The sequence below is a fragment of the Pleurodeles waltl genome, chromosome 6, assembly GCF_031143425.1.
Source record: "Pleurodeles waltl isolate 20211129_DDA chromosome 6, aPleWal1.hap1.20221129, whole genome shotgun sequence".
Classification (NCBI taxonomy): Eukaryota; Metazoa; Chordata; class Amphibia; order Caudata; family Salamandridae; genus Pleurodeles; species Pleurodeles waltl.
In genome coordinates, this window is record NC_090445.1 from 1,420,947,569 (window position 1) to 1,420,973,301 (window position 25,733).

Below are 25,733 nucleotides of genomic sequence, written 5' to 3' on the forward strand. Positions count from 1 at the left end.
GGAGTATTTGAAACAGTTGTATGAACAACAATCCACCAGCCTAGAGTCTAAGCTCACTAGCACGCCGAAAATATTGTATGACCAAAAGTCCACCTCACTGTAGTCTACCCTCACCATGATTAATCTAAAATGTTTTACAACACACAAACTACCTAACCATAAGCCTAGGCTCACCTAAAGGGGTGAATTTACTGTGAGACTCATAATCTACTTGACTAGTCTACGCTCACCTGAAGAATTTAAAACACTTCATGACTAACAATCCACCACAGTATAGTCTAGGCTCACTTGAAGGATTTAAAATGTTGTACGTCCCACAATCCACCTGATAACAATGTGAGCTCACCAGAAGATTCTAAAACATTGTATGAATCTAAACCTGATTCTGAATTATTAATTTGTTTTGGTATCAAGACTGGTTCAAGTATGCAGCAAGATATTGTATTATATCCATAGTGACACCCTTGGTGGGTGTGGATATCTAGCATGGAACACCCAAAACAAGGGCACGTGTACCTCATACTAGTAGCACAGTTTTGTTTTAGCAGTTGTATACTGCCTACTACCTCTTTGTTGGGTGCTTAGACATTTAGACTCTAGTATGTCAATGGAAAAATGTGTGCCCTGGGAAAAAACACATATATGCTTTACTGCGCCTCATATTGGCATGATTATCATTTCGTGTAGAGGAACTTCCAAGTATGAGTTGTAAATTGGTAACATATAAATAGGGTGGAGATTGATGGGGCACATTAGTTTACAAATGCATACCTAATGGTAGCCCTGGTCATTGTATTTTATCAGAATGGGAGGAGTGTATACTATGGGAAGAGCTGGACAACAACAGATTCTGGACAATTGAGCTGATTAAAAATGTAATAATGGTGTTTAGCAACAGAAAGAGGGAACACAGTAAGCAAAAGGTGACACTGGATAGTTTTTAACATCCCTTCTACATAGTAGGTTCCCAAAAGTTTGAGGGAGTTAAAGAACATAATACATTTGCATTGCAGTAGAGGAAGTTGTTGATGGCACGTGACAAATAATGGTTACGTCTGTTTGCCGTATTTACTGCACCATCTGCATAACTGTTGCCTCATGTGCACTGTGAACTGTACACATCTGAATGACTTGTGCCCTCTGCAGTTTAGAAACTACAGACACACTGAATCATTGGTGTCCATGCACCATTCCTCTTAGTTACTGGTACCATGAGCATACTGCATCACCAGAATGACTAGTTTAAGCCCTGTCTATACATGATACTGAAAACATTCACCCACAGTGCAACTCTCAGTGCCACAGTTCATAACGTTTTCTGCCTGTGTCTCCTCACACTCATCGGTCCCATATGCTACTCTTAGTTAGCCACAGCACTGCATTTGACCTTCCCTCATCTACATTGGCCATTTTGAATGTCACATCCACAAACCGCCTTGAAGGCTCTTTTAAACCTTCTTCAGTTTTAGCAAAACACCATGCCTTAACCCTCAACAGACACAAACACACTGAAGTCTACTATCTGCAGTAGACCCTTGCTATGTTGCTAGTGGAATATTATATTATATCTATATGCAATGATATCTTCTATATCATAGATTACTTCGGCTCATACTCTCCTTCATTGACGTCTCAGAAGCATAGATAAAAAAGGACTTAGTGAACCATATTGTCCTACAAACTGACCATGCCACCTCCATTCACTCAATTATATTATAAAAAGACATCCCATTCCGGTTCCTCTCAAAAAGACTTTGCTCATTCCCAGATGCCCCCGACCCCTTCTGAGATCTGATAAGCATCCCTCAAGCTCATTTGAAGGTAAATAAACACTGCATCCAAATTCATATTGTAGTGCTTCCACACTGCCATGACACCTTATTTAAGGACCTTGATTCCAAATTTAGGTCAGCCCCCACTCGCCCACCTCATATTGTAGTTGGTGACTCTCTTAAATGGTAAAAAAAATACAGCAGACAACACAGTTTCATCAACCTTTTAAGATCACTCAGGATCCAGCACACACAGGCTGTCTTCACATTTTCAAGGAAATATTTTCAGTATCATCCTAATCCTTAATACACACCCTCACTCAATATTAAATCATCTCCATCTGACCACTCCTTAACTCACAAGCTTTATATTTGTGAACGTATCTTCACACGATGCTGCTACTTTCATCCGGACGATCTGCAAAATCAGCCGCCACTAAATCTCTACCACCCTAAGAGAAATACATGGGAAAAACTCCACATTCAAATATTATCTCTTTTGACCAACTTAACTGTACTAACTTGTTGACATGAAACTCTCACTAAGGTTACACCTTGACCCCCCCCTCCCTGCCCGCCCACTACCCAGATGTGCTTGCCCCATCTTTTCATGCACACAAAAGATACACTTTCATTCCTCATACAAAATATTATGTGATGGTAGTGTGAAAAATTATGTTATGTTAGTTATATTATAACAAGAGTGAAACTGGTCTTGAGCTGCTTGAGTTCTGGTTTAGGGAGGACCTGGCATGGCAGTTCAGGTTGGGTCAAGACTAATTTACATTTTCCTGGGCCCAAACTCAGGTGGCATGGTGTGCACACTAATGTTGGTCTGAGATGTGGTCCCAGTTAATTACAATGGCTGAGATTAATTCAAGAATACCATCCATCACCTTTTGTATACTTCAGTTATATTCATTTTGTACACATACGCTTCTTGCTGCAGTATAAAATAAAACAGCAGAATAAAACATCTTCCTACACAGGGAAAGGAGCTGACAGTACAGGCAGGGACACTGCTTATTACAAAGACATGTTTTTGTTTTCTTAAATAAAGATTTTCCTCGTAGGGATTCCACAATCTGACTGCCACCATCAAGAAAGTCCTATCCGCATAAGTAACCGTTGTAGGTATTGTGCATAGAGGAACACAGTTTACAGGATGGGAAATAAAGAGAAAGATTGCTAGTCAGAGGATTTACACAGTTTATTAATAGCCTTGTTGACAATTCTTCATAGTTTGAACTTAATTTTAAATCGATGGGCAACTAATGTAGGCACCTCAAATGTGATGTGATGTGATGTGATGTGATGTGGGACATATGAAGACTCTTAGGGCCAGATGTATCAAAGGGTTTTACCCAGTCTGTGTCAATGGGAAAATGCTTTGGTACATATGGCCCTTAATGTTTAACAGAGCTGCAGATTTCTGTAACAGGTGTATCAGTTGACAAAGAGATTTATCAAGTAGGGCCAAAGAAACAGAGTTGGCATACTCCAGCCAGTATTGGATAACTTCAGGCACACAAAGTCACAAAATGGCCAGTGCCAAGATAGGGGATAATTTTTCTAAGGATACAAAGTTGGAGTAAACAACAAAACGCAACATTGGATGTATGGGCAACCCAATTTAGGCTAAAAATCGACGTCAAAATCATGGATTACTTAGCCCCAAGTAGGTTTTGGCCTGATGTTATGGGGCCAAGATGTAGATCAAAGTCCCTTGGGGTGATAATGAGAAAATAATCTCCTTCTTTGCAGCATTCAGCTTGAAGAAAATAGTATACTCCACCAGCATACAATAGAAAGATACTTCAGCATTGCTTGAGGTCCCTGATAGATCTCCACACAATGCAGCGGGGTAAGTCAGCAACTAACCGGCTCATTTTTTGCTTCCTCTTGTTGCCCCTTATTAGCACATCTTTGGGTCTACCTCACAGCTGAAGATTTTGTTTTTTTTCATCAAAATCTCATCAATAAAAATAACTCTCTGCAACTTTCTTAACTTTCCTACTACATCTTCATGCTCCCTGCCTCCCTCTGTCACCCATGCTACGACAACTCCTTCACTCTGAATTCCCCAGCAGAATTTATCTATATACTAAGTCTCTCTTTCTATTGTTTATAATGATAATCTAAAGTCAACACCGCAGTAAAGGGTAAATATCACTATTGCCCTAAACCGATCACTCGATGTAGCCGACAACAGCCCTGGCCATCGTATGGCTGTAGTAGTGTACATCATTCATTAAGAGGACCCAAAAAGCTAATTGACAAACTATAAACTGGAAATGTCATTATATATCCAAGAAGGTCAGATCCATGTCAGATTGTCAGGATTGCCACATGATAAATGTACATACAATGAACCTCAATGAATGTAGTTAGTGGCCAGCTTGAAAATCTGGCATAGATCTATCCTCACATAAAGGTATTAACCTGGCAGCCATAAGGTTCTGGTACCTCCACAAGTGCTATTAGTTCGTAGCCGGAACGCTTTCCACTGTTGTGCAGTGGAAGCTAGGATCAAATTCAAGGTTCTCTGCATCATCTTGACCCTTTCAAGTTGGTCCATCTGGTGATGCCACAGTGCCTAAAAGGTCAGCACAACACTGGTAATAAAGTAGGATAAGCAAGTGGAAATAGGACATGGCATTGGGAAGCAGGGATGTATAATGAGTCAACACTACTTGCCCTAGAACTTCCCAACTGGCAGACCACTAAGGTTGTTTTGCCAACAATTATGAGTGTCACATGTGTGTGAAACGGGGTCATAATAAGAGTATGTATAGAGTTTTAGGAAGTATGATTAGATTGTGTAGAGGAGTGACGTGTGGGAGGCATTGAAAAGATATTGTGTGTTGGATTGATTAAGAAAATTAAGCTAGCAAAAACAGACACAGGTTTGAACTTCAAAATTAATGCAGAAGTTGTTGAATTAATGGTTGAGCCAATGTCTGGAACTTGATTATAACCAATCCATATGCATCCATTTTGTTATGATGAGGATGTATTTGCTTTTTGGGTTAATTTTATATTTAGGGATGAAAGCCAGTGAATAAGGTTTATGTAACAGACAGTAGCCCTGCCATTTTAGTTTGGATACAACAGTATGACTTACACATAGTCTTAGATCTGCATTGCCCTGACCAGGTGTTAGTGTTGCACAACAGGAGGATTAAAGGTATATTAGAAGAGTGTAAAGACATTTTTAGAGAAGGAGTAGAGACACTGAGGGGTATATTCAAGAGATAACAGTGGAATAGGGGGCTAAATATTCAGGCATATGTTAACGATAATTAATATTGTGGTAAGAAAGGTGGTAGCAGCCATGATCGAGGACATAGTGAAAAAGTGCATATTCAAAACAGTGCAGACCTCTGAATGGCCATTACCAGTCGTGATCACTAAGAAACAGATGGAAGGCTGAGAGTCTTTGCAGATCACAGAAGTTTAAATCCGAATATTTTGACAAGATTTGTCTTATTGTTAAATATTAATGAGATGGTGTTACTCCTTAACTGGACATCGTTTTTCAGAACTCCATCTTTAGTTAGCATATCAACGGTCTTCTTAGGCATTCACAGCTTTTACCACCATCTAACATGTATTTGTTTTCCAGTTACCATTTGAGTTGGTGTGAGTAATTTTCAGAGGAAGATGGATAATATTATCAGGGATCAAGGTACTATGCTGTGAAAAGTGATATATTTATGTATGGGTAATGAAGGAAGAGCATAAGTTGTTATTACTAAAAGCATAATCAACATTAATAGGGTTTACTGTTTCAAAGGAGAGCACAAAACTCATGGATGATCTGGTATGAGGGATTAGATTGGCCCGGCTCCAAAGGGAAAATGTAAATTATTGTCTTTCACAGGCTCATTGAAGCTTATTTAAAGTTTGTGCCTCATTAAGATAATTTTTCTGAAAAGGGGAATAATTTAAGTGGAGTTAATAACAAGAAAAATACTTTATATGATCGAAGAAGAAAATTCTGGTGCACAAATCCTAATCTAATTTGATGTGACTAAGAGAATATTCTGACTGTGGATGCTAGAAGACATTGTATGTTGTTTTTTTCCAAGTAAAGAGGGGGCAAGCAAGACAGTCTGTATTTTCATTCAGATTGTTGAACACTTCTGAGTGGAAATATTTTGTAATTAAAAGGACATTTTCTCACATATTTTAGGGGATTGAAATTTAAATTGAGAAAAGTTTAAAAGCCTCTCTTAAAACTACTGCAACCAGGTTGGGCATTCAAAGTTTCGACAAGACTAGTCAGATTTGCAGGCTGAATGTAAACATGTCAGTAGGTTATGGGACTTGTACCAGATTGTTGCAGTAAACAGTCTGCTTTCTTGTTAGGTTTGGCATTAACATGGGAGACCAAGGATCCTAGGTCATAAAAGATTATGGTGGTGAGTGAAGAGGACGCACTGGAGGTGGATGTGAGGTTGTGAATAAACAGGAATGATAAAGAGTTAGAAAAGCTTATGTCTTGCAAGTTGTGACAAAGATCACACATTGAAGTGGAGGAGAAAAGGCAACTTGGTTACTTCCTTTCAAGTGTATGGCAAATCACCATACTAATAAGTGCTAACCCCAAATAGTCCTAAATTAAATCCTCGCTGGTCTGGCACTTTTCACCACCTTGGTCAAGATGAGTCTCTAAAATTATCTCAATTGCTCCCAGCTCACCCCTGTCCTCTAGGCTATATTGAGTATACATCCAGATGCCACATTAGCTGCAGAGTAAGGCATACCAACTGTTGCATAACAACTCATGAACTCTCCCATTTTTCCCCAATGCAAAAAAACCCCAACCACCACCACCACCACCGCCCTCCCCGCCACAATCCACCCACACACAAACTCACAGCCCCTGAGGAAACAGTGTATTGTTCCGCCCCTCCTACCACACCCCCAGCTCATCCTGAGTGCCATGACACTGCACTCTGTTGCACTCAATACCAACAAGCATTTCCTGGGAGCCCCTACCCCTGCCCCCGGAACACAATCTAAACAAATCTGGACACTGTGTTATAGACCCTTCAGCCCCAAAAGCAAAACCTTGCGAATTGTATATACATATAAATATATATATATATATATATATATATATATATATATATATATATATATATATATATATGCCAACCCACAACACAGACCAGATTTCAATGCCAATTAACCAACTAGGGGGCGGCCTAACTGGAGAAGTTCTGCAATAGGTCCTGGGCCTCTTCAATGTCTGAAAAAAGATAGAACTGGCCCTTCTCCAGGGCTTTAGGCTTGGACTGCTGACAGATTGAGGCGAGAGTGCTCTTAAACAAATCAATAATTTTGAAGAACTCTCTGTGTCTGCGTGCGGCCAGTGTTAACATGTTGGAGAAGACCATGAACTGGGACACTTCTGGAGTAGACAATGTACTCTTTTCTATAGCTCGACACACAATGCATTCTTTAACTCGGAAACCAGCAAAATTCACCAAGATTGTGATCAGGTATTTAGCATTTGGGAGGCTTTGAGCAGGCACCCGATGGGCCTGAGTGATTGTCAAATCTCCTGTTAACTCGGAAATAGCTTTTTTCAATTGAGTGTCCACCAATTCGGGCATCTTCTGTACTTCAGCCCCTTCTGATATCCCAATAATTCTGAGGTTAGACCGCCTTGCTATAATTTTCTAAATCCTGTATCTTCTTCTCCAGGAGGCGTTCACACTTTCTCTGCTGGGCCACTTCCTGTTGCATAGCTGCCACCTTATTCTCCAGATTCAAGATTCTGACTTCTGATTCATTCAACCTGCCTGGAACCTGGCCCATAACTTCCTCAATTTTGGCCAAGCGATCATGGAGAGCTGTGATTTCCTGTGCCTGCGTGACTTTTAGATCTTTATTTTTGACTAAGAACGCCTTGAACATCTTCCTGGTAGACTGTTCTCGTTCATCCCCGGCGTCACCCAGAGCTTGCTGAGTGTGGTTATCTTTTGTAACAGCTGCCAACCCTAGAGGCAGCTGCGCACTTCCATCAATAGAATCCGTACTTTGAGAAGCAGTCCAAAGAATCACATTCGCCGGGGTGCCTTTTCCAGAGGCAAGGTGGTTTGACTGCTACTAGAATTTTTCCCATCTGTAGGAAGAGTCAGATCCCCCATCTGAATAGGGCCCTTAGTTTGCTTGGAGAATAAAGGGTACTGTCTGGATGGAGCTGCCATAGGAATGCCTGAGGTAACGCATCAACTTCCTCCTGCCTCAGCATCTATCATAACTGACTGTGAAAGTGTGTCTGTTAGCTGAGGTTCCAAAACATCCCCTCCTCTCCCACTCTTGTTCAGATTTACTACTTGCTCCACCCAGCTCAGTTTCAAGGATTTTTCTATCTCCTCACACCATCCCGTGTTTTGAGTTGCAGCTGACTCGAGCCTTAACTGATCTGGTTGAGCCCACTCTGCGCTTTGGTTTCTGGGACGAATTGGATTGACCTGGCAGGATTAATGAGACAGGCCCCTTACGTTGCAATGTTTGCATGGTCAATAGGCCGAATCACCAGCTAAAGATCAGCTGAGGGAAAACTGAAAGATATTTCTGCAATTTTACCAGTCTTATCCATGCTATACAAAGTTCCTCCTTCACCTGAACACCAGTCAAAATTACCAAGGAGAGGTTTGGGTAACGGCACCTCCACACGTCGAAACTTGCCTCCAAAGGAACAGATCTTTTAGCAAAGGGATTAGCCCAAAAATGGCAGCAACACTTTCCCAACTGGCATGTAAATACAGCTCAGGCAGCAACTGCGCAGCAGCTCCAACCCCTTCACCCACAGTGCCGTCGCCTAAGGCCCAAAGGCAGATCTTAGGAGGTTGCAGCCCATACCAACTCCTCACGGTGAGCTGCACTCACCGTAGTCAAGCCACCTCCATGAGCCTTGCCAAATGTAGTCAGTGCTACTGAATCCATCGAAGCAGCACCACATGTAAATTGGCTCCTGGCTACCAGTGGTGCCCCATTCCTAGTTCCATGCTTGTGGCCTGTTTGTTGATCTGGTCCGAATTAATCAGAGCTGCAAAATGCCATCAGCAGTCTTCTTTCGGTGTCTCCCTCGATGTCCACAGCTCAACTGCGCATACTTACGTGGGAGGGAGAGTGCACTAGCAACATAACGCACATTCCACTTTAATATTCATAGATATAACACTGAAGCGGTCTCCCTGTTTGGATAAAAATAATGTAAATATGTTTTTTGTCACCTGTATAGTGTTTAGGCATATTTTGATGGTCACTGTGATATGCAGGGCTCTTTTCACACAGTGTTGGGTGTGTACACTGGCGCTTTGCAGTCTGTTGTATCATGACAACATGGATAATAAGTCAGATAAACAGGGGTTCCGGATTGTTTCACTAAATGCTAATGGGTTAAATAATAAGCACAAAGCCCTAGCTGTTGAAGAGTCGATAAAAGGACACTCACCACAAGTACCTTTAATTCAAGAAACACATTTTTTAGATGAAAGGGAGCCACAATATAAGATGTTTAAGCACTGGCAATGGTTGTCATCCACGCAAGCCACTCACCCACGGGTAACAATATAAGTGAACAAACATTTCCCTCTACAGGTTAGTTACACTCAAATAGATAACAATGGCAGATAGACTCTTATTAGTGGTTTGCTTAATACCGCTAGATTGCAAATAGCGACATTTTATGCCCCCCTCCTTGACGATCCCAATCCAATTGTCGAGCCCAGTCAGGCTTTGTTGACCATCCTTGGGACAGTAATTATTGGGGGGATTTTAACTTTCTCCTAAACTCCACTCTGGATGCTACATCTCAGATGCGCAATCAGAACAAGGCACGAGTAGCCAAAGCTTTGTCCAATTGTATGAAAACCTTATGTTTAGCCAATCTTTGGCAAGCACACTATAGGACCAGGCAGGAATACTCTTGTTTCTGTGGTACAATTCTGAGGCCAGGTTGGATTATTTTTTATTTTCCCAAAAATTGAAATTGAGTAGTTATGCACATATTCCTAGTAGCTTTTCTGATCATTCCCTGGTGGAAATGGTTACTACAGAGTTTGAGTTAGAGAGACCCACTTTTCGATGGCGATTTTATAAGGTTAACTTGGAAAATGAAGAATGGTGTAGGATGTTAACTGAGGAGAAAAGTTACTTTGCATTAAATGTAGGTTTCACAAGTGTAGATGTAGTCTGGGCTGCCTTTAAGGCAACGATTCAAGGTCGAATAACCTCTCACACAAATAAACAGTGAAAGGCGCTAACTGCTTAACGGGTAGTTCTTGAATCAGCACTCCGCCGCGCAAGTCAGACATACACTTGTAACAGGAACACTCATAATAAATTTGCACTTAATCAAGTGAGAATGTGTATGCAAGAGTTTTATTATGCCCGCAGTTACACAGCCAATGCTGCCCATCTTTAGAGATTTTATGAGGAAAGTGAGTATGCTGGTAGATTCCTAGCGTGGCATACTCAAGAAAACTAAGTCCAGAATTGGGTTAGCTCGCTATTCGACAAGCAAACCTAAACTCGCACAAAGTGCATGCCCAGATTTTTTATCTTTTTTTTTAAACACCATAAATCAATAAACATTGTACAGCAACAGCTCGTCTTAACCATTTCTTATTTCAGCTATCCCTTCCAAAGCTCGGTGCCATTCCTTATCAGGCCCTATTAGCTGCAGTCTCCCTTGAGGAGGTTGAGTTAGTGGTGGGCTAGCTGGTGAGTGGGAAGGCCTGTGGCTATGATGGACTTCCCGTAGAGTTTTCGAAGAAATTCACATCTGTCTTAAGCCCTCAACTTGTTAAGCTGACTCACCATATTTTAACCGGTAGCGAGGTACCGGCATCATTTCGTAATTGTGGTGGCGGTCAGCTTTCTGAAAAATATTAACTCATATAGGCACATCAGTTTGTAAAATATGGATTATAAAATAATTGCTAAAGTATTGGCCAATCGCAAGAGTAAAACATTAGGCTCCCTTGTCCACTCAGACCAGTGCGGTTTCACTAACTATTCTCTAACACACATTATTTAATTGTGGTATTAGATTATTTTTTGCAAAAACGTATTCCTGCACACATTTTATTTTTTTAGCCGAGAAGGCTTTTGATCTAATGTCCTTGGCCAGTCTTTCTGCCATTCTTCGAGAGATCGGGTTTCTAGAGAGATTAATTAAGAGCAAATCACACCTGTATGCAGGAACTCATGCCCAAATACTTTTTAATTCTCAAAATACTGGGACTTGCCCAAATGTTCGGGGCACGCAGGAAGGATGCCCCTTGTTGCCTATCCTTCTTACGTTATTTATAGAACCCTTAGCCATAGCAATATGAAAAGATCTCCATGTTGTGCGCCCATAAATCGCATGACCTGTATAAAACTATATGCAGAGGATATAGCGTTAATTTTTAAAACTGTGCCATGCAAATTTAAATCAGGTTTTTAGAATCTTTCAAGAATTTCAGGATTTGGGCGGGTACAAGATTAACAAACTGAAAACAGAAATTTTGCTAAATAATTGTGCACTGGACACTTTACCGATACAATTTCACCATCTAGTTAATTCTCGATCTAAAAGATATTTAGGCATATATGTATCGGAAAATGCGACAGACCTTTTCACATTGAATTACTACACTCTGCTGCATAAGATTAAGGGCCTTTTTGCGAAGTGAACTGACTTACTTTTGTCGATAATGGGTCAGGATACTTTGATAAAAATGGCAGTCTTACCTTTATGCACTTTCTTATTCTCAGATATTCTATGTACTCTTCAAATAAAATTCTTTAAGGAACTGGAGGGCATTTATTTTGTCTTTATCTGTGCAAATAAAACACCTAGACTAGCAATAGATGCACTTTATAGGCTGAGAAACGAATGTGGCATGGCTTTGCCCGATTTAAAACTGTACTATTTTGCCACCTTTCGTCACACTTCTTGTAGGTTCCCCATAAAAGCTTTAGGTCGAATGCAGGTAGACAATTTTTTAATTAATTTTGTTTTTCAAGAATATCAAATGTATAATTTTCTGCGCCTTTCAAAACTCTCCTAAAAAGTTAGATGTAAGGTCCTAGGATGGCTTCTTAAAGGTAAAGAACAATTCTGTAAACATTATAATATCCCGGTCATCAATGGTGCAACCCGCCTGGCAGATATCTATGTCGATAATCATCTCTTGTTGGACAACAGCATTAGCACTAGGTGGGCATTTTGTGGATTTATTCTGATATCTAATTTTTTAAATCAAGCCAGTTGGAAGACCTGGGTGGAAATTGAGCATTCTATTAGGCTATTTAAGGCAAAGATGCAAGGATCTTTTATTCTTATTAGACAGTTCTTAAGCAAATTAGATCTTAGTAGAATTTGGACTAGCCTAGACCTGGGTGAAGACTTGATTGGCTCCACTACTCGTAGATCTATTAGTGTCTGGGTCAGCATTCTTAGTCAGCAGCAGACCAAGGCATGATACTCAAAGGCCTGAGATAAGTGGCAGCCAAGGAAGGTCTCCAGATTACAGAAGAGATCAGGTACAGCGTAAATAAGTTTAATTTTTGTTTAATAAAAGGGGCAAATTTCCATAGAAGGCAGTTTTATGCAAAGAGTTATTCTACAAAACCCCAGCATTTTTGCACAAAATTAAACCCAATGTTCCTGATAGATGCTTCAGGTGTTCCACTTGAATGGAGCCTATTGTACCCATATTTTTTGGGAGTGCCCCCAAATAACTTCCTTCTAGGCAGATCTTCAGATGTACTGTATATGCACTTTAGGGTTATATCAGCCAATAGACATCTACATAGTGGTTCTGGGGTACTCTCACGATTTTAATGTTTCATCCCTCCTGCAAAAGAGATTGTTTTGTGCAAGCTTGTAGCAAGGTCGTTAATCCTCTAAAACTGGTGATCGGCGCTCATTCCAACATATTCACAATGGTGGTCCAAAATGTTAAAAATTAAACAATTAGAGCATTGGTTTTTCATTGAGGTCAGGATACCTTAAGACGTTCTATGGGTTATAGGAATCTGAACCAGGGTGGTAAATTATTTTAGTGTCGTGGGGGAAGAATTCCAATATTCAACATTAAGGGTCATGCGCAATATTGATGTCACGATTATCACATTTTGGTTTTTGTTGCTGATATCTTTCTTTTTAAGGACTTCTTATTTTACATTGTAATATACATTTTTTATATGATGTATGGACTCTTCTAAAAAAACAAAATTAAAAAAGTGTATGGCAAATCCAATAATAAATTGAGTTAGCATATAGTAGAAGTCTGGTAATGAGGGGTGAGAGGTTTCTCCCTCCCAAAAATGTGTGCAGTAGACCTATTATATCAGCACACAAAGTACATCTGGACCGAACTATTACAAAGAAGAAACCCAAAGAAAGAAGTTGGTTACCAGTCATGGTTAAAGAAATGTTGCGGTTGATTGAGAGGATAGAGATTGTAAACACCAGCGAAAAATGTAATGGTAAGGGACATTTCCGAAAACATGATGTTCCTGATAAGGTGTGGATAAATATTAGTCCATGTTTTATTGAACTAACTAACTGCTTTGGAGGAAGTGAGAGATTTCTTGTGATCGTGGTGGGGCTCAATTCATGTTGGCTCGAATTTGAGATTATACAAGATTTGACCTCAGAATCAAACATTAATGTGCTATGGAGTATTTTCCACAGAAAGGGGTTTCCATGATATATTCATGACTGGTAATTTTACCCAGTTAGCCTCACTGCAGATGTAAAATGTCTTGGGAAGATGTGGTGTAAAACACAGAACCTCTTTTTATATAGCAAAGTCTAATGGCATTGTGAAGTGTGATTAATCAAGGGAACGATTCAATTGGCTGTCAATGGCAGACAGGATGTAAGGAGAGAGCTGAAGAAAAGAATGGTGTGGGTAATTAGACCAAGCATAAAGCTTTTAAAGAAGAAACTCCATTTATCAGGATGAGAAGAATGGAGGTCAGACCAGAGGGCCCAATTCAATTATTGGAGGACGGAGTAGCCACCATTGGCCTGGGGGAGGACTTTATATCCACCAGGCTGTGACTACTCCCCCCGCCAAATTTGTAAATGACCGCCCCACCTCAACATTCCAAAGTCCAGGGGAACATACCATTGGTATTAAAGGGAACATTAAAGAGGACAGTAGGGAGTGTACTAAGTAGAAGAAGGGACGGAAAAAAAGGAAGAGAAAGTGAACCTGCAAAAATTAGGATCTTAAAATTTAATATGTAATGATGACAAGACAGTTGTTATAAAACCTCTCTTATCACTCTTTCTCAATTGCATTGGTTTCAAAGTCATCATCAACCACTCCTCTAACAGTAGGTGTCCCCCAAGTCTCTGGCCATGGGGCCCTCTTCTTCTCATTTTACACCTCTTCTCAGGACAACATTATCTCCTAATTTTGTTTCCCTTCTCACTCTTTTGAAAACAACACACAATCTGTTTTCCTTTTGTACTTTTACACCATATTTTCAGTCATGCATTTCAAACTGCTTCATTGCAAACATTGGGTGGCTTTAATGTCCCTCAAAACCGAGGTCTTCTGTTCTTTCCTTCTTGAGCAGTACCAGTGTCTCTTGCAGTCCCCATCCAATTTCCCTAGAGTCTTATTTGCCTCGTTAGCCAGAAACATTGAGCTTTATTCTTCACATTCATTAAAATTGAAGCATTTATGAGCAACAAAGCTATGGCAGCATGCTTCAGATTACCGAGCATCAGGCTCAAGAGCAAGCCTGGAGTAATTAAGTCTCTTTGATGTGACCAACTTTACATTTGGGTGAGCTGCTCCAATACACTTTTTCAGTAAGAGCCTCTTAAGGTACAAAAGAGACAGGCATGCCTTTCCAATGAATAAATACTACCAAATGTTAGGCTGACAGGGATTTACCAAACGTGTTGGATCTCCCTTAGGAAGTGAGATTTCCCACTGTGTTTGGGATTTCAAAACATTTGCAAGTGATAAGTACTCCAATATTTTCCAGAATATGGCAGTTGAGGACACAGAAATGTGTTGGGGTCTGATTTCGAGATGGTGAATAAGTATTCCATCACAAATATGATAGCTATCCTGTCTGCATCATTAGGAGTGCATTATATCTTAATGCATTTTTAATACAGTGGGTGTGATATCCATCACGTTTGTAATGGACTGCCCTTACGCAAACTTTAAATCAAGCCCTTCATGTCTTATATTAAAGGCAAGCTTTCCAGAGAGCTCGTAATAATGTTTAATACACATTAGGACGTACCAAAAATGTCTTAATCCTCTCCACACATTTGTCCTCAACAATCTTGCAAATTAATGTCTAGTTTTGTGGTACCCTGTTCTGAATGGGATATCAGGAACTGAGAGTTGTTGGCTGAAGCTGCTTTGAAAGAGAACCAAGCTCTCTCTGGCAAAGACATGTGAGCTGATCTATTAATGCTCATCTAATTTTCATCCAAAATATATTTTTTGTGTAAGGGTACTAAAAATGACCCAAGTACAGTTGAACAGTAGTCATAGCAGGTAGTGTATCCGAATGAAAACACTAATCCAGTGGGCTTGGTTCTTTTCAATTTCTTTAGTAAATTGACTATGTACTCAATGGTTAGTCAAATATTCACAGGTGAGAAAACTGAACAAGGCTTTAGAATAGTTTTGTCTACTCTACGGTTGTTTGTTAAAATACGTTTTTAAAACACTTGCCTGTTACTATTTGTACTAACTACTGTGCTATGTTATTCTTCTTCTGCAACATTTAGAGTTTAATAAAGCATTACTAATAGAAAGTGAAGAGCATGTGGAAGGTATGACCACAAAGACCACTTATTGCATTCAAAAACACATCAATTTATCATTGTACTAGCAGATTGAAGTATTGCATAAGGATTCAAGTTGGCCTCCCCAATATGCATTTGTTCTACTGGACAAGGCCATACATGTTGCTATCCAAGCATACCTCCACCAAGTCAAATGCCTCACTGCCAATTTGACACTTGTTTTTGAGACAGTTAACAGTCAGGCACCTACCATCTCTCCAACACCCTATCACTATGAAGTCCTCCTAGAAATCTGTGATCCACCAAATCACTTAATCTCTCCTTGCCTGCAAATCAATGCATTGAGACCCTCATTGATGATTTGCCACCCCTCACAAATCCTGGAACCAATCAACCGTAGTTTGCTTTATTGCTATTCTCATCGGTTCTAAGGGACACAGTTTCATCATTATCAAAGGTGCAGTACAAGTTTTGCAGTAATTATAATAGGGCCAATAACTCCTGTTACTGGCACAAGCGGAATTACATGGTCTGTGGATTTCCTACTGACCTGTTACTTTCACCAAAAGATTTCTGCTACTCAATGTGGACAAAATCTCCAGGTTCAATTTTGGGGGAAATTAATTAGTGGGGGAAATGGAACCAGAATAATTGTTTATCATGGTAATTTCGCTTTTCTATGGGGCTTCACGGGGTGCACTAGAGATCAACTCTGCTCAAAGGAGATCAAAATGCTCGCATATCTGTAACTATGAGTCAGACTTACCTGAAATTCTAAGCACTTATAAAGATCCCCTAAAAAGGATTATCTTTATTACATAGAATGTAACTTGGCAGGTTGAAGTTGACCTGTGAAATCAAAGGGTTTCACATGGACGCTTTATGCATACATCTAGTACGACTACAATAGTCTTTGTAAAATATAGGTATACTCTATAATGTGATTATTTGATACACAGACAGAAAAAAAGAATGACAAAACTCACCGGGCTTACAGCTTCTGTCAGCTCTAAAAAACTCTTGAGTTTCGGGTCAGCTGTGGGTGTTTGGGGTGTTTCGTCTTCTAAAGGACCTGTAACTGTTAAAACAAATACACCATTTAGACCTGTGTGGAAGATAAGTAAAAACCAGTGATAGCTTTTCCATAGCCAGTATGCAGTTTTATATTTAAACAAGTTCTGAAGTAATACAACTCATACTCATTAATGTATAGAATTAAAGGCGAAGCTTTAAGCAAATTGGAACTTCAAAAAGTCTAAGTACTCTGCACTCGTACTCGTACTTCAGAGGCTGATCAAAGTGAGCAGGTTTAGAGGTATGAAGTAAAACTAATTTCTATGACTATTACTTTAACCTCTTCGGAGGTGTTTTGACTCCAGATATGAGAATTACCCCATTTTAGATCAAAGGCCAAGTTTGGGCCAAGCTTAGATTAAATGCATATCTCCAAACCAAGCTGTTCATTGTTCGATTGCCCATTCACAACTTCTAGCTCCGAATTTCTGGTTTGTTTTTCAAATTGTGTGGCATAAAGTGGCAACAGTACTCTGTGACTATATCTAAACTCATACCCAATACCTTGTATTCTAAAGTGCATGTATTTTGCCCTGATGCCATTTTATAGAGCTACGGTCCAGCTGGTGATAGGACATCTAACCAGTACTGCATGCCCTGACACAAGGTAAGAGATTTTCCAACCTCTCCCTCCTTTGTGAAAACACTGAGCTTGAATGTCAGTAATTTATTTTTCTAATCATTGCCTTGTGTCTGTAAGTGGAGGCACCCATGAAAATCACTGACCTCGTGCTAATCACTCTGTTGTATCGCACTAGAATGCAACTATGTCATTTTCTTTAGGGGGACCTATCATCCTGGAATATGGGAAATGTAAGCTTCCAGTAGGACAGTTGGAGTTGAGGACTGAAGGAGGACGACTGAGCTCCTCGGTTGGTGTAAGCTCTACTTAATAAAGTTCAGTGATGACACTTTCTTTGTGTCCTTCGTGAATGAACTTTACAACACTGGCGATGACTAGCCTGGGAGGAGACAGGCACCATCTGCCATTATTGCTGCATTTCAGCCTGGAGGAAGGAGTCTATGCGCTGCAGCACAAACACAGAGGACAGGTGTGAGAAGAGCATGGACAAGGAGCCAAGGGTGAGGATTGGCTATTAGCGCAGTCCTCAGTGAAGCACACACTATTGTTGGAAAACACAATTCAGCAGTATTGTGCACGGAGGAGCAGCTTACAGCGGGTTCCATCTTTGATGTGTGTTTCAGTGATATGCACACTAGTGTGCATAGGATGCCATCACTGAAGTGCGTTCAGGAATGCACACACTAAGGAAATTCATTAAAAAAAGAAGAAGAAAGGAGAAAAGAGCAAGTTTGATTGGTCAAACAACTTTTAAAAGGATTTCTAACAGTGACATTTCCACGAGTTCTCCCTAATTTGTTGTTTGACAACATGCAATGACATCAGTGGACTGCACACCTGCAAGTTCCGAGAGAAAATGTTCTTTCACTGCTTACAGTACATTCTCCAATGGTGATGCGTACATCTTCCGTTTCTTAGTAATTAATCGTTCACCACAGTTTGTTTACCAATGATGGATGATCGAATCTCATAATTCATTAATTGTTGATTGCTGATTGCGGGATTGCTATACAATAGACAGTGGTGATATGCACACCCGTATCAACTATCAAATTGCGTGTGTGTGTTACAAGACAATAGTGACAAGCACATTCACAGGTGTTGACTATTTCAGTACAACGCACACATACTTACAGGTGTTGACAGTCCTAGTTAAAGGGATCAACAGCTACATCCAATGTAAGGAAACTATCTGCATTGTAGTAAGTTTGTATTGATTGATTGTTATTGGTCCATAGGTCGAGCAATACTTCTGCCTTTCCAGAGGTATTCCTGCCTAAATCCTTCTCCTATTCTTTGTGTATTATTATATACATCTGTCACAATGGCAGTGACCACCATGCCTTCTCCACCAGTATTTTTGTCTGGTAAGGGTGAACCTCACATACAATGGAAGAGATGGAAAAACTTTTTCGACTCATACCTTGGGGCAATAGGAGGGGAAACGTTCTCAGCAGTGAGAAAACAAGAAGTTTTATTATGTAGTTTAGGAGTAAAAGGACCCAATTTTCTGCATTAGTCCAGCCCATCAGACCCTTGCTTAAAAGAATGTGCAAAGTTTAGTAGTTGGTCTGCTGAATGTAGTAAAGCTTTTGAGGCCATCAAAAGTCGCACTGGACATTTTGATGATTCAAAATACCTTTTGATCACTGATGCTAGTCTCAAGGGTCTACGAGCTGTACTCTCACAGACTGATTATGGAGAGGAAAAAGTGGATCTCTTAAAGATGCAGAAGGACAATATTCCATCATTGAGAGAGAGGATTTGGCATGTGCCTTGGCAATTCAACATTTTGAATTTTACTTGTGGGGCATGTCGTTTTTTGTCAGGTCTGATCATGGACCATTAGTCAATGTGCTTTCTACGAGAAAAAATGATGAACTACACCAATGATTAAAAGGTGGAATGAAGGTTTTAGTGAATTTCATTTCCAGGTGTAGCACATTAATGGTTCTAGAAATAAGGTAGCTGATTATTTGTCTTGTGTACCACTTGACAAGGAAGCATCATTGGTAGAATCTGATCAGATCAGTTGGGTCTGCTAAAGTGCATTGCAGAAAGATGAGTAGCAAATGGCAAGAAATGAACCTGAGGAAAAAAAGAACTCAAAGAGTATATTGTCAAAGGTTGGCCTGAATACAAAATTGTAGGGATGGGCGGTAAACTCCGTTCTGCTTGGAGCACAGAATTCAGGGACAAAAAACTCCGCCACCTGCCACATTGTGGAGTTAACCGGTGCCTGGTCTACACAAAAGAGTCGTGCTCAAACAAATACATTTAGGAAAGTGCAGAGAAACATAATGGAGGAATGTTATGTGAGCTGACAGAGGCCAGTGAGCCAAGCCACAATGACAGCTATTAAAGTCCAGAGACGACTTTGCCACTGAATGAGGTGTTGTTTCATTGTAATGGCAGCTGAACTTAGACAAAGGCAGGTCCAAGTGGGGACCTGCATAACATATTGTCTGGGAACAGAAAAATCGGCACTATGAACCACTGTTGGTGAAGTGTTTTCTCACCAGTGCTGACTTATTTATACAAATTGCACTGGTCTTCTAAAGCTGACTCCATGCTGGCCACAGGATCATGGGCATTCACACAGTCCTCCACGATGGAAGGGTCAGGTAACCTGTTCACTGATGGAAGCGGGAAACGTGCAACATGTGTATGCTAACGTTCTTCACATCGCAACCACTAAACAACAGGCAAGCATTCAACTAACCAATCACAACTGATAATACAGTATGTAACGCTTAGCAGCCAGTGAATAGCCAGGATTGTTCAAGTCAATCACTAAAAGAGTTTCTCCAGCTAATCTTAGGTAATAGTATGGATTTCACACCAGTAAATAATATGTGTATACCTACATGATTGGTTGTGTGGTGTGTATGAGCTTTACGTAGGGAATAGCTGCCAAGTTATAAGGGTTTGACTTGAACAACCGAGCCGAGGTGCGGCCCAGCAGCAGCACAAGACAGGGCACACTGCCTACTCCCCACCAGGGCTTCGGCAGAGCAGTGGGCAAGCAGAAGGAAGGCACTGGTGAGTGGGAGGAGAGTATGGCAGTCTGTGCAGTGACTGATATCACTGGCCACAAAATAGTAGCACTGGACAGGTAAGGCAGCAGTCTGAGAGCGTCACTTTCTGGTGAATTTGTGAAACATGTTTGCAGACTGTTGATGAAGCTACAATAGTGCTTATACTACATATTTCTGTATTTCAGCACAATGTGCAGCCAGTTCTGTCTGCTATGCAGAACTCTACAGAAACACACTGAGTTTTATTTTAACTATGCAGAATTCTGCGGAGTGAAACTTAGTGAATTCTGCACTCCCTTACAAAATACTATCTGAGAACATGAAGTGGTTTTGGAATGTATGGAATGAATTGAGTTGGAATGAAAATGAATTATTAAGAACTACTTCATTAATTCCACCCAGAGTCTTGAAAGAAAAGATTGTGAATTTGGTAAATGAGGGCCATTTATGAAAGAATCTCACCAAGCTAGAGTGAGAGAGTTATGCTGGTGGCCGGGGTTTGATCGGCAGGTGAAAAAAGTAATCAAAGATTGTGTTACATGTGCCAGGAGTGACAAGAGTAAGACAGTGGATAGAGCTCCTTTGTCTCCCATGGAGATTCTAAAGGAGCCATGGAGGAAGTTGGGATTGGATTTTGCTGGTACTGCCTATTTTTTTTAACAGTTAATAAAAGAAATGTCTTACTGTTTTTGGACTACATGTACAAGTGGGTGGTTACTAAATGTGTTAGTTTAGTGGACTAAATATGTTAGTTCAGTAATGATCAGTTTCTTAAAGGATGAATTTGTTTGTGAGGGAGTTCCACAGGAGGTTATCACAGACAATGGAGTCCAGTTGACATCTCAAGAGATGCAAGAAGTTTTGAAGAATTTGTCCACAGTTCATTTAAAGACAGCTTCATATTGTCCTCAAGCCAGGTCTGGCTGAGCGTATGAATCAAGCAGTGAAGTCATGTGTATAAAACGCAATAGATGTTTGACTGCTTTTTGGTATACTATGTAAATCACTTCCCGTTGGTCTTGTTACTTTGTTACTCTGCTACACTCATCACTATACCACTCATGCCCATCAGTTCATCTGTGAGTCAATGCACCCTGTGCCCCCTTTCCATTTTGTCTGTTCAATCTCTGAGCAGAATTGTTTCACTGATTCTCCCATTCCAGCCTCTACTGTTCCTATAATCACCATCTATACTTTTATCTATAGTCCTACTCTGTTCCTTTCAGAGTGACTAAATCCCCTTGTTGTTTGTTGCATATCCATTAGAGAACACATCTCAGAGCAGTGGCAGTAAAATATTAGTTGATTATTTTTTTAGCCAAAGTCATGTGTCCATCGGCCTGCTCTCTGTGTTTTGAGATTCAAACCAAGAAGCCACAGCAGCTCAAGCATGGGTTTTCCTTCCTCAGGTAATCCATATTTTTCTGTCACTCACTTAAAATTCACCCCCTCCCACTTGTGGTGCAACCAAGTCCATTCATGCATGTTTGATTTTGGGTGGGGCTCTTCAGTGATATAGCAATGTGAAAGGTGCTAAATGATGTGCAGATTATCCTGAACAAAAGAGACACAAGGCAATTAGTAATACCGAACCTCTCCACCATATTTAATCACAGCAGACTAATCAGAACTTATGCAAGGTCTTAAGGTGGTTTACATATTTCTTCACCAAGAAATTATTAAAGGTGAAAATCAGAGACATGTCATCGAAGACTTCATAAATGGATCGATCCTAGACCCAAAATCCCTTAATCTTTACATGAAGCCTCTAGACCCGATGATGAAAGACTGCATTTAATGCAGCAATTCTCTGACACATCACAACTGTACATTGCATCCTTAACTCCAGAACAAATCTATCACTATGCATTGCCTTTGCAATTACAATCCTGGATGTTGAACAATTTCTATTTAAATAACAATCACAAAACAGAATACCACCCCCTTTCCAATTCCACCGAAAGAAAGCTTGAACCAGACATTTCAAAGGTGCTACATTTGGAATGTTTTCCCCATCACACACAATCCCTACATCTTAAGTATTCACTTTAGCTTTCTGTTAAGTTGTTTACTATCACAGCCAGTGCCGTGGGCAGGAGGTTTATTCAAGAAGATAAAAAAGATAAAGACACTCCAACAAGAAGTCAGTACCAGAGACTGGTAACGACTGGCCTGGAACCTCTGCCCACTAGCATTCGTGGTGATGAAATAGTGTTCCAATGCAAAGAATGGAAGCCAGACCATAACACCCCTATGTCACCATATTCGAGGAATTGACAATCTTCAGAGTAGAAACATACAATTTAAATGACTACCCACATCATTAAATGATGAGCATGCTACATGCGTTGATTAGGAAACTAAATAAATGGAACATGAGCAATGACGGGGATTCACCAAAATACCAGAAGTTGCAGAAGTGTCAACATACACCCTTTGCTTCAATGGAAGAACACAAAATGCCACCATATCGTGTTTGACCTTCCTCAGAAGTGATATCACATGACTATAACCCTGATGACATGACGATAATTGACATCACTTAAGTTTCAGAATAACTTCATGATTGATATAACAGCACAACATAGACAAATGTCTAGTTTAGATACAACCTACAGTTTAGTTCGGGAGCTTAATTTATATGCTGAGAAACATTACTAATTTCTCCATCCATTACCTGAGAAATTATGTATTTGTTTGCAGAGTCCAGCAAACCACGGAACATTTTTGTTCGACAAACTCATGATTCAGTGGCTCCTCTGATGTATAACCTCAATGACAGTTGTAAGGTACAGTCATTTTTGTGAAACAAAGAGGTGAAGGTTTTGTTCAAACATATTTTTTGTGTATTCACAGTAATGAAACGTACAACTTGTGTAAAAATGTGTTTGTGGTAGACAGAGCCAACTGGTTATTGAACTCCTTACACCGCTCAATCGCTGCAGCTGTTGGGGCATATAAGGCAGCCTGGAGCATTTCAGAGTAGATCTGTTTAAGGATGTTAAAGTATGGTAGACACTGGAGATGTAAGCTTAAAGCAGTTTCAAGTGTCAACTGAGATATCACCCATCTGTGAATGATGCTCTGGTGGCACCAGCTTGATCACTGACAGGCGCAGGCTGTAGGGTCACGTGGTGGGTGATTGGTGGGCCATTCTGATAGTACTGGAAGAATCTTAGTTGCAGTTATTGCCCAGCAGCATGACTCGAGCCACTGCAGGTATTGGAGGCCTGTCCTTTCTGGAAGTGGTAGAGGGGAGCAAGCATGCAGGCAATGCATGAGAGTGGGCTACAGACCCTTCTTTGGATGATGGCGTGGCTCCTGTATGGGTGTTTGCCATTTCAGAAAAGCAAACCAAGAGAGATATGAAGAGCTCACAGAGAGCCAAGAGAATATGACACATGGGAACCTGATAGTGAGTCAGATGGGATATTAAAATAACCCTAGGCACTATCCCTTCATTAAAAGGTGGAAAAATAACAACAGTGGATTAAGCATGTATGGAGAGTATGGAGAAGATGGCCAGAGGGGTGGAAGCTGTTGAGATGGCAATTGATTCAAAGGTGCAAGCACCAGGGGGCTGGATGCATCACATGGGGAATGGGCGCGCCCATATTGAGTTCCTGAATAGAGTGGCTAGGGTAATGCTGGTCCTGGATGCGAGAGTGGAGTCTTTAGAGTACTCCTAAATTGTGGCTAATGTTTAAATCCAGGCATTTCCTGCCGTCCCTTCAGACACATATTGATGCATCCTTTTCTGGGGAGTAAATGCTTCCCGATAGCTGTACTGTAATGGAGCTGGCAAGAATGGCTATCAGCTAGATTAGATGTTAACCCAGCCTACCCCAGTGGAAAGAGACCTTTGAGATGTGCATAAAGAGGGGATGCAGCTGAGTATCGCCTCGTCACTCTGGTACCCTGAGCCTTTGAGAGTAACAAGAAATTGTGAGATTCATGTCTTCACCCAGACAGATGTAGCATGGTCTTTTTTGAGAAGCACTACACCTGGTTGTGCTCTAACTTATGCCAGAAAATGGTGACATTGTGGTAATTTGAGGAAGTGCACGAGTTTTCTGCCTGATCCTCTCTAATGGAACTTAGATTCACATGGGGATATGAAAACACTGTTCCCTTTTGAGGCTGTAGGATGGGCAGCAGAACTCTTGTGCTTTTTTCTTCATCCATTTCCTGTGTTGTCACTTACCACCCACGTTTTTGTTCTTCTTTCCTCACTTTGTCCTTGTTCCTTTTTTATATTTCTTTTCCCCTCCCCATTCAACTTTTTCGTTTTTCCTTTGGACTACTATAATATAAATACATAATTTGGAGAAATGCATTCTTTTAAAATTAGTGATGATGTTCAACTGAGAAATTTGTGAACAGTTTAAATTATTTAATCAAGAACATTGTGTACTGGATGAGGAATTCAAACGTAGTGGCCTTTTTCATATAATACAGTAGGATCCCTGAGTTGGATTCATGATGTCAATAAAAACATCTTGTACAAAAAATGTTTTAGTTTTTTTATTTCATATGTGTATTTAATCAGAACATTGTGCATTGCACTGCTGAATTTATTTAATTTACAAAACATACAGATGAATTTACAGGTGCCAATGGAAGCTGCAGAACGTAAAGAGTACTGGTCAAGACACTGCTTACCTTCTGTTGTTGGCAAATATTTTTCCACCTCTGAGGTCAAGGGTCACAAATCGGTGCCAGGCTTGCAAAGGGCAAGCAAAGGGTTAGAGCTGTGACCCCCAATTGTCTTTTAACAAGAGACTACATTGTTCTGTAAAATAATTATTCAAGTTCGTACTCCTCCAGCAGGCCTAGCCTTCTCTTTAATCTGTGGCTGCGTCTTCTGTGCTCAACAGATGAGTTATGTCTGGAAATCACAATGTCAGGCTGCGGAGTACCAAACAAGCTGGTATCTCCTGGTCTCATCAGCTTTTCTTCTGAACATTAATTCTGCTGTATTTGGTTATTGCTCTTTGTCAGTTTTGCCATGCTCCACTAATATCAAGACTAAAGGACAACTACATTATCCCTCACTTCCACAATCATAACTGGTCCAAAGAACCTCGACTTCCTTTTCCGTACCATACCTTGTCTTCTGAAATAGACTTCTCCAACTACCATCTCTCTTCTTACTCAATTTTTCTCACCATATCATTATTATCACTTCTGTTTGTCAGAACCGTAATCGATCCAGGAATCACTTCCAGTTTAGAACCCACCACCACCCCCTCAAGCATGCAAATAGCAATACTTTACTCTCACTTATACCTGTGTTGCATGTGCCCAAAATATTTCATGTAACACCACCTTGAGGGATAATATAAGTACTGATCGCGCATGCGACTTCATGATCCTGTTCATGTGCTCATACAGACCCTTTTCTTGAGGTACATACAGTGAATTTCTGCAATGGACAAAAGGCTCTTCAAGAAATCCAGCAT

The 25,733-nt window shown here is 40.4% G+C and overlaps 1 protein-coding gene across 1 annotated transcript in view; it reads right to left on the reverse strand.

Annotated features, from left to right (window-relative positions):
• Window positions 1-25,733, reverse strand: part of PRDM2 (PR/SET domain 2) — a 501,039-nt gene that overhangs the window by 362,482 nt on the left and 112,824 nt on the right. The window contains exon 2 of the mRNA XM_069240785.1: window positions 16,563-16,654. The gene's annotated coding sequence lies outside the window, so the exon portion shown is untranslated. The remainder of the gene's footprint in view (window positions 1-16,562; window positions 16,655-25,733) is intronic.